Genomic DNA, 6,591 nt, shown 5'->3' on the forward strand with positions numbered 1-6,591 from the left:
GTTTCTAAATCAGAATATCTGACTTCCAATTTTAAATGTTTATGAGTGAATTAAAATTTGTTGGAAAAGTTCTTTCCTCCATCTTTGTAAACCACCCAGAGAGCTTCAGTTATGGGGCAGTATATAATGTTTCTGCCTGTGTCTCAATCCACTATCCAACACCCTTAACAACACCACATACGGCATCGACATAAAAAACACCAAAAACAAGCAAAGCACAGAATCGATCACCCTCTGTACATGGATGACATCAAAATCTATGCCTCAACTCTGACACAGATAAAAGGCCTCCTGCAAATCACTGAAAAACTGACGACAGACATGAAAATGGAATTCAGGATAGGAAAATGCAAGGTGCTACACATATAAAGAGGAAAATGGAAAGAAGAAGAAACAGCAGAAACACGAAATAACAAAATACTAGTTAACATGAAAGAAAATGAAACATACAAATACTTAGGAGTCCAAGAAAACATGAAAATCAATCACTCCACAGTAAAAACTCAACGAACAATGCAATATAAAACTTGCCTATCACAAATCCTAAAATCCAAACTCAACTCTAAAAACATTTTCAAAGCCAACATTTCAGAGTTGATTTATGGAATCGAGGTGGTATACATGGGAGTGAGAGTCCGAGATGGTCTCCCATCCAGGCACTGGCCAGGCCCACAGCTGCTTAAATTGAGCAAGGGGACTGAATCATGTGCCTTGAGACCAGTGGAGGTTGGTGGCCCCGATTTCAGTAGAGCTGTGAATCTGCTTTGAGTTTCAATCATAAGCAGACAAATCTCTAAAGGTGCTACCTAAGGCACTGAACTCATTCCCCAATATGGGTTCAGCCCCTTGGATAGCTCCTTTAGAGAGCAGATGCACAGCCCCACTGAAATCAGAGCCACCAGCCTCCACTTTTTGAACCCATGCCCTGGGAGTTTAAATATTATGTTAGGTAAATAATATCTGAGTGCTCTCCTATGCCAAAACACACCGCACATAGAAAGAAATTTCTGATTAAGCAGACAACATCAAAGAATGGCAGTCTTGGGTTGGAGGTGCCAGATGGCTAGGAGAGCAAGGGCCACTGTACCCCTACTGCCCTGGAAGTATATCATGGCAAAGGGAAGGCCTAACCATTGGTGCAGTAGCTGCTGGGAGACTTCCTCCTCCTTCTGCTAGAAAGAGCACTTGGCGCCAAAAAAGCCAGTTGCCCTGTACTGCAGATATGAGGGGACATATACTTTTTGAGAGGGGCTGTGGCATAGAATACACACTTGGGAAGCAGAAGGTCTCAAGTTCGATCCTCAGTAACTCCAGGAAGGGCTGTAAAAACACCTGTCTAAAACCCTGGAGAGCTGCTTTTCTCTCCCCCTCCCCTTTGTTTCACGACTATTAGAGTGGGAGCCCGCGGCTGTCTTTATCTTTCGATATCTATACAGCGCTTAGCAAATTTCAGGCATTTAGAAGTGATAAACAACTTCTGTAGGTTTAAATAAGCTCTTTGTGTATTGAGATGGCATCGCCACTGCTGTGGGACGGAACTCCAAACATATGTAAACAGTTTCTCGCCAGCAGGCATGCTGCAGCAATAATGTATGAATTGGGCATCAGCCACTCCTCAAATGTTTGTTTTGGCAGAAAATGCGCAGGTCCCAGTGAACTAGCTCAGCACCTTTCAGCAGGGCATACAATACATTTTCTGGGGCACTTTGTGAGCCACTTTGAGACCAACACTATATCATTTTGGACAGCAGGAATTAAACCCTTCAATTATATTTACTTTAATCAAAAGCCTACCCGTTCTCTTTATCAAAATAGGATATACTTATAAAAAGGTACCACCTCAAATTTTTAAATAGTCCACTAATTCAAGAGTTACCTTACCCTTTGTGGTTTATATTCTTGCTGAACAGGTTTCTGAAGAGTAAAAGCTTTGACAGTGTATCTCTTTAAGGTCTAAGACCTTAAAAAAACAATGCAATTGCGTACTTACAGTCTCTCAAGTTTTGAACACTGTCATTCACCATCTCCTCTTGTATGGACAGACACACAAGCCTTTGTTTATTCATCGGGGTCGGGGGGAACCACCCCTCGTGCTTATACTGTGCTTCTACAGAAAGAAATTTGAGACTAGAGCATGTCAAACATTTTATCCCCTATTTCTGGATTTTGAATAAAGAAACCCAAAGTAGCAAAGTAAAAATAAATATCAATATATGCATGATTTAAGATTAGGAATGTAATCTGTGTTAACCAAAATCTTAAAAAATTACAACTCGTAACTCAATTAAGGCTTACTATGCTTGATTATCAAGTTACCTTTTATGTAGTAATGTCACTACCTGCTGACCTACAGTTTATATATTAAAAGGAAGTCAGATGATCAGATACAGTGTATCACCTTGCCCTACTAGTAAAGGTAATGGGGATTTTGTTAGGGAATTAATTTGTATGATGAAACACCCTTTTAACATTGTAGGTGATGCACTGAAAATGGGAAGGGCAGCTTTTAAATGAAACATATGCCAGTAATCATAACCCAAGTCATTAAGAACCACGAAGCAGGCAAGACACCCACTGTATGGGGAAAATACTTTACTCGATAATAGTTATACAACCTGATTTACTCCTTCTTATGTCAGAGTACTTTAATTTAGTCCCAAGTTCAATTGATTAGTTTCATTTCGGTGTGTATGTATATATATATATATATATATATATATATATATATATATATATATTTTCAGGATTTCAAACTGGTTAGTGATAGGAATGGGATTCTGATGCTACTTGAAAAAAAAGATCAGTCCCATTCAAGGTCATTACAACATTATCATCATCAGACTGCTATTTTGAATCTAATGCCCATGCATATTTTCATTCATAAATCCATTAGATGCCAAATGGAATTAATTTACACAAAGGCCAAGGTTGATGAGTGTGATTGCAGAAGATGTGTGATAATTACAGAGTTGATCCCCTTCCACAGATGAAGAGTCAACAAAATTGATATTATTAAAAAAGAATATCAGACAATCATCAAAGCAATATCAAACCACAAAATTTCAGCAGCACCTCCTCACTAACACAAAAACATATCACAGGCTATAAGAAGAACAGAAAATATCTCATGGCATGCTACTGATGAAATTTGTTAAATGCAGTATGAACACCTTGAGAAAACAAAGCACTAAAAATAGGTACTGTATATTCTAATTTGCATGAGCAATTGATAAATACTGGAATTGTGTCACATTTACATCAGTTGCTAATATTAACTTCAATTAATTTCAGTTTGATCGATGTTGACTTCCAAACTACTACTGTTATACGGCTGTTCCAACATGCTGTATGATGATTTTACAGCACTTCCTGGGAAATTGCCCCCATATTTTTCTTTTATCTGCCCATACGAAATGCAGGGCAGTTTGGATAAGATCCTCATAAGGGTGGTTTCCAAGTTTACTTTTTATGTATATGCTGATAAATTAATAACAAACCCACTTGTTAATACATTAGTGAAACATTTATGACAATAATGAAAGCAAAAACTGCTTATAACTTTCACTTATATAGCACCTTGGGACAAGCACTTGGAAAACTGTTTGCTAGGAGAAGTTAGGTCTTCAGTATGTCTGATTCAAGTCCCATCATCATCATCATCATGACACCAACTCTAAAATCACTTCACTGGATGCCAATCAGTTTCTGGATAAAGTATAAAGTGTTGGTTATTACCTTTAAAGCCCTACATGGTTTGGGTCCAGGTTACCTGCGGCATCGCCTTCTCCCGTACAATCAGCCCTGCACACTTAGGTTCTCTGGGAAGAATTTACTACAGTCAGCCAAAACTACGCTGACAACTGTTACCGAGAGAACCTTCTCTTCTGCCACTCCCAGACTGTGGAATGGCCTGCCGGGAGAGATTAGTCAACTTAATAGAATCATAGAATAGCAGAGTTGGAAGGGGCCTACAAGACCATAGAGTCCAACCCCCTGCTCAATGCAGGAATCCACCCTAAAGCATCCCAGACAGATGGTTGTCCAGCTGCCTCTTGAATGCCTCTAGTGTGGGAGAGCCCACAACCTCTCTAGGTAACTGATTCCATTGTCATACTGCTCTAACAGTCAGGAAGTTTTTCCTGATGTCCAGCTGGAATCTGGCTTCCTTTAACTTGAGCCCGTTATTCCGTGTCCTGAACTCTGGGAGGATCGAGAAGAGATCCTGGCCCTCCTCTGTGTGACAACCTTTTAAGTATTTGAAGAGTGCTATCATGTCTCCCCTCAATCTTCTCTTCTCCAGGCTAAACATGCCCAGTTCTTTCAGTCTCTCTTCATAGGGCTTTGTTTCCAGACCCCTGATCATCCTGGTTGTCCTCCTCTATTATTATTATTATTATTATTATTATTATTATTATTATTATTATTTATTTATTTATTTATTTAGCACCATCAATGTACATGGTGCTGTACAGAGTAAAACAGTAAATAGCAAGACTCTGCCGCATAGGCTTACAATCTCATAAAATCATAGTAAAACAATAAGGAGGGGAAGAGAATGCAAACAGGCACAGGGTAGGGTAAGCAGGCACAGGGTAGGGTAAACACGCTCCAGCTTGTCTGCGTCCTTCTTGAATTGTGGAGCCCAGAACTGGACACAATACTCTAGATGAGTATTGCCTAACCAGGGCCGAATAGAGAGGAACCAGTACCTCATGTGATTTGGAAGCTATACTTCTATTAATGCAGCCCAAAATAGCATTTGCCTTTCTTGCAGCCATATCGCACTGTTGGCTCATATTCAGCTTGCGATCTACAACAATTCCAAGATCCTTCTCGTTTGTAGTATTGCTGAGCCAAGTATCCCCCATCTTGTAACTGTGCATTTAGTTTCTATTTCCTAAATGTAGAACTTGGCAGTTATCCCTATTAAATTTCATTCTGTTGTTTTCAGCCCAGCACTCTTTCTGAATTCAAGAAGGCTATAAAGACTGATCTCTTCAGGCAAATATTTTAAGATATTTGATTGTTATTTTAATATTGTATTAGTTTTATATGTTTTAATCAGTTTTATGTATTTTATGGTGTTTGTATCTAATGTTGTTCTCCACCTCAATCCAGAGGGAGAGGCGGGTAATAAATAAATAATTGTTATTATTATTATCATCATCAATCATGATCATAAATTTCATTTCTATATTTCCCCATAGCTGAAGCTCTCTGGGCAATTTACAACAATACAACAATATTCTGCCACTACACTACTGATTAGCTGCGATCAAAACAGCATGCAACCTACCTATGGGTGGAATCCAGTGATGCTGTTCTGCTTGCTTTGTCCGCTAATGTAAGAAAGTACCATTTCCTTCAACTCCCTGCATCCGACAAAAGAACGGTTCCACAGGAACCATTCAGAACAGCTGGAAGGCAGCACTGGATAAAAACCTCTCCCTTCCTCTTATGTTAGCAGACGTGCCCCCTGCAGCACCCACAGAATGACAGCAGTGGATTCCACCCTGTATAACCAGAGCTGCTCTTCATTCACTTGTGGTCTATTCCTAAATTCTGGATGCTAAACTACAGAAGTGCAGCGAACTGAGCCAAAATCATCCGTGTGCATCATTTATGAGGCTTTTGTGCCAACTGAAGTCATGAAAGGCAGTGTAGCCAACAACCAGCATTATAATATACTATTCGTGTTGAAACTGTTATCTTTTTCTGACAGCTAAAGGAGCTTTTCTTGAAGGTATCATCCATACACCAAGTCTGTTTTAAACGAGGATATATAGACAAGATTGCTAGTGGCTGGTGCGCAATTGTGGAATTTCTAACCTTTCACCAAACTTTGAGCATCTGCCAGATGCACTGCAAGAACTTCCTAACTGGATTGGCTTTTAGTTGCCCGAGTGAAATTGATTGTGGGAGTGTAAAAATATTCCTTTCCTTGCCCTCACCCTCTGAGGAAAGTTCAAAAGTTGTCTGTCTCATGGGAGCTTTGATACAAATGTTTTCTTACATAAAAATGATGTGCCTGACACCTCAAAAGTCAGCATTTGATTCAAACTTTAGAGCAGAACAACTCTGGAACAGAAAGGAAGCCACATCAATCCCAAGGCCATTTTGGCTCCTTTTAAAGCATGGGTGAGGTACTCTAACTCCTATCAACCCTAGTCAATATGGCCAATGGGACTAGTAGTCCAGCAACATCTGGAGGGCCATAGCTTCCCTATCCCCATTTTAAAAGATCTTACGGGAGCAGCATAGATTGAAGCCATACCAAAACTGCTCATGCATTATAAAATATGTATAAGTAACCCCTGTTGCCAAATCATGTCCATTTTCTAGCATAGTAATCCATAGGATACCACTAGATACCACTCAACTTGTCTGCAAATAACAAAGAATACTGAACTGTACATTATCTTAATGTATTCCTGATTTCCCCTTTATTAAAATACCAAAACAAACAAACAAAACCCAACCCTTCACCAAATTATAAAGGTGGCAGATTTAACTTTAAACGCAGTTTTTAAAAAGGCAAATGGAGGAATTTTTTGCCTTAAAAGATTTTGTATAGTCACAGTGACCTTTAAA

This window comes from Elgaria multicarinata, chromosome 2 (assembly GCF_023053635.1).
Source record: "Elgaria multicarinata webbii isolate HBS135686 ecotype San Diego chromosome 2, rElgMul1.1.pri, whole genome shotgun sequence".
NCBI classification, from domain to species: domain Eukaryota; kingdom Metazoa; phylum Chordata; class Lepidosauria; order Squamata; family Anguidae; genus Elgaria; species Elgaria multicarinata.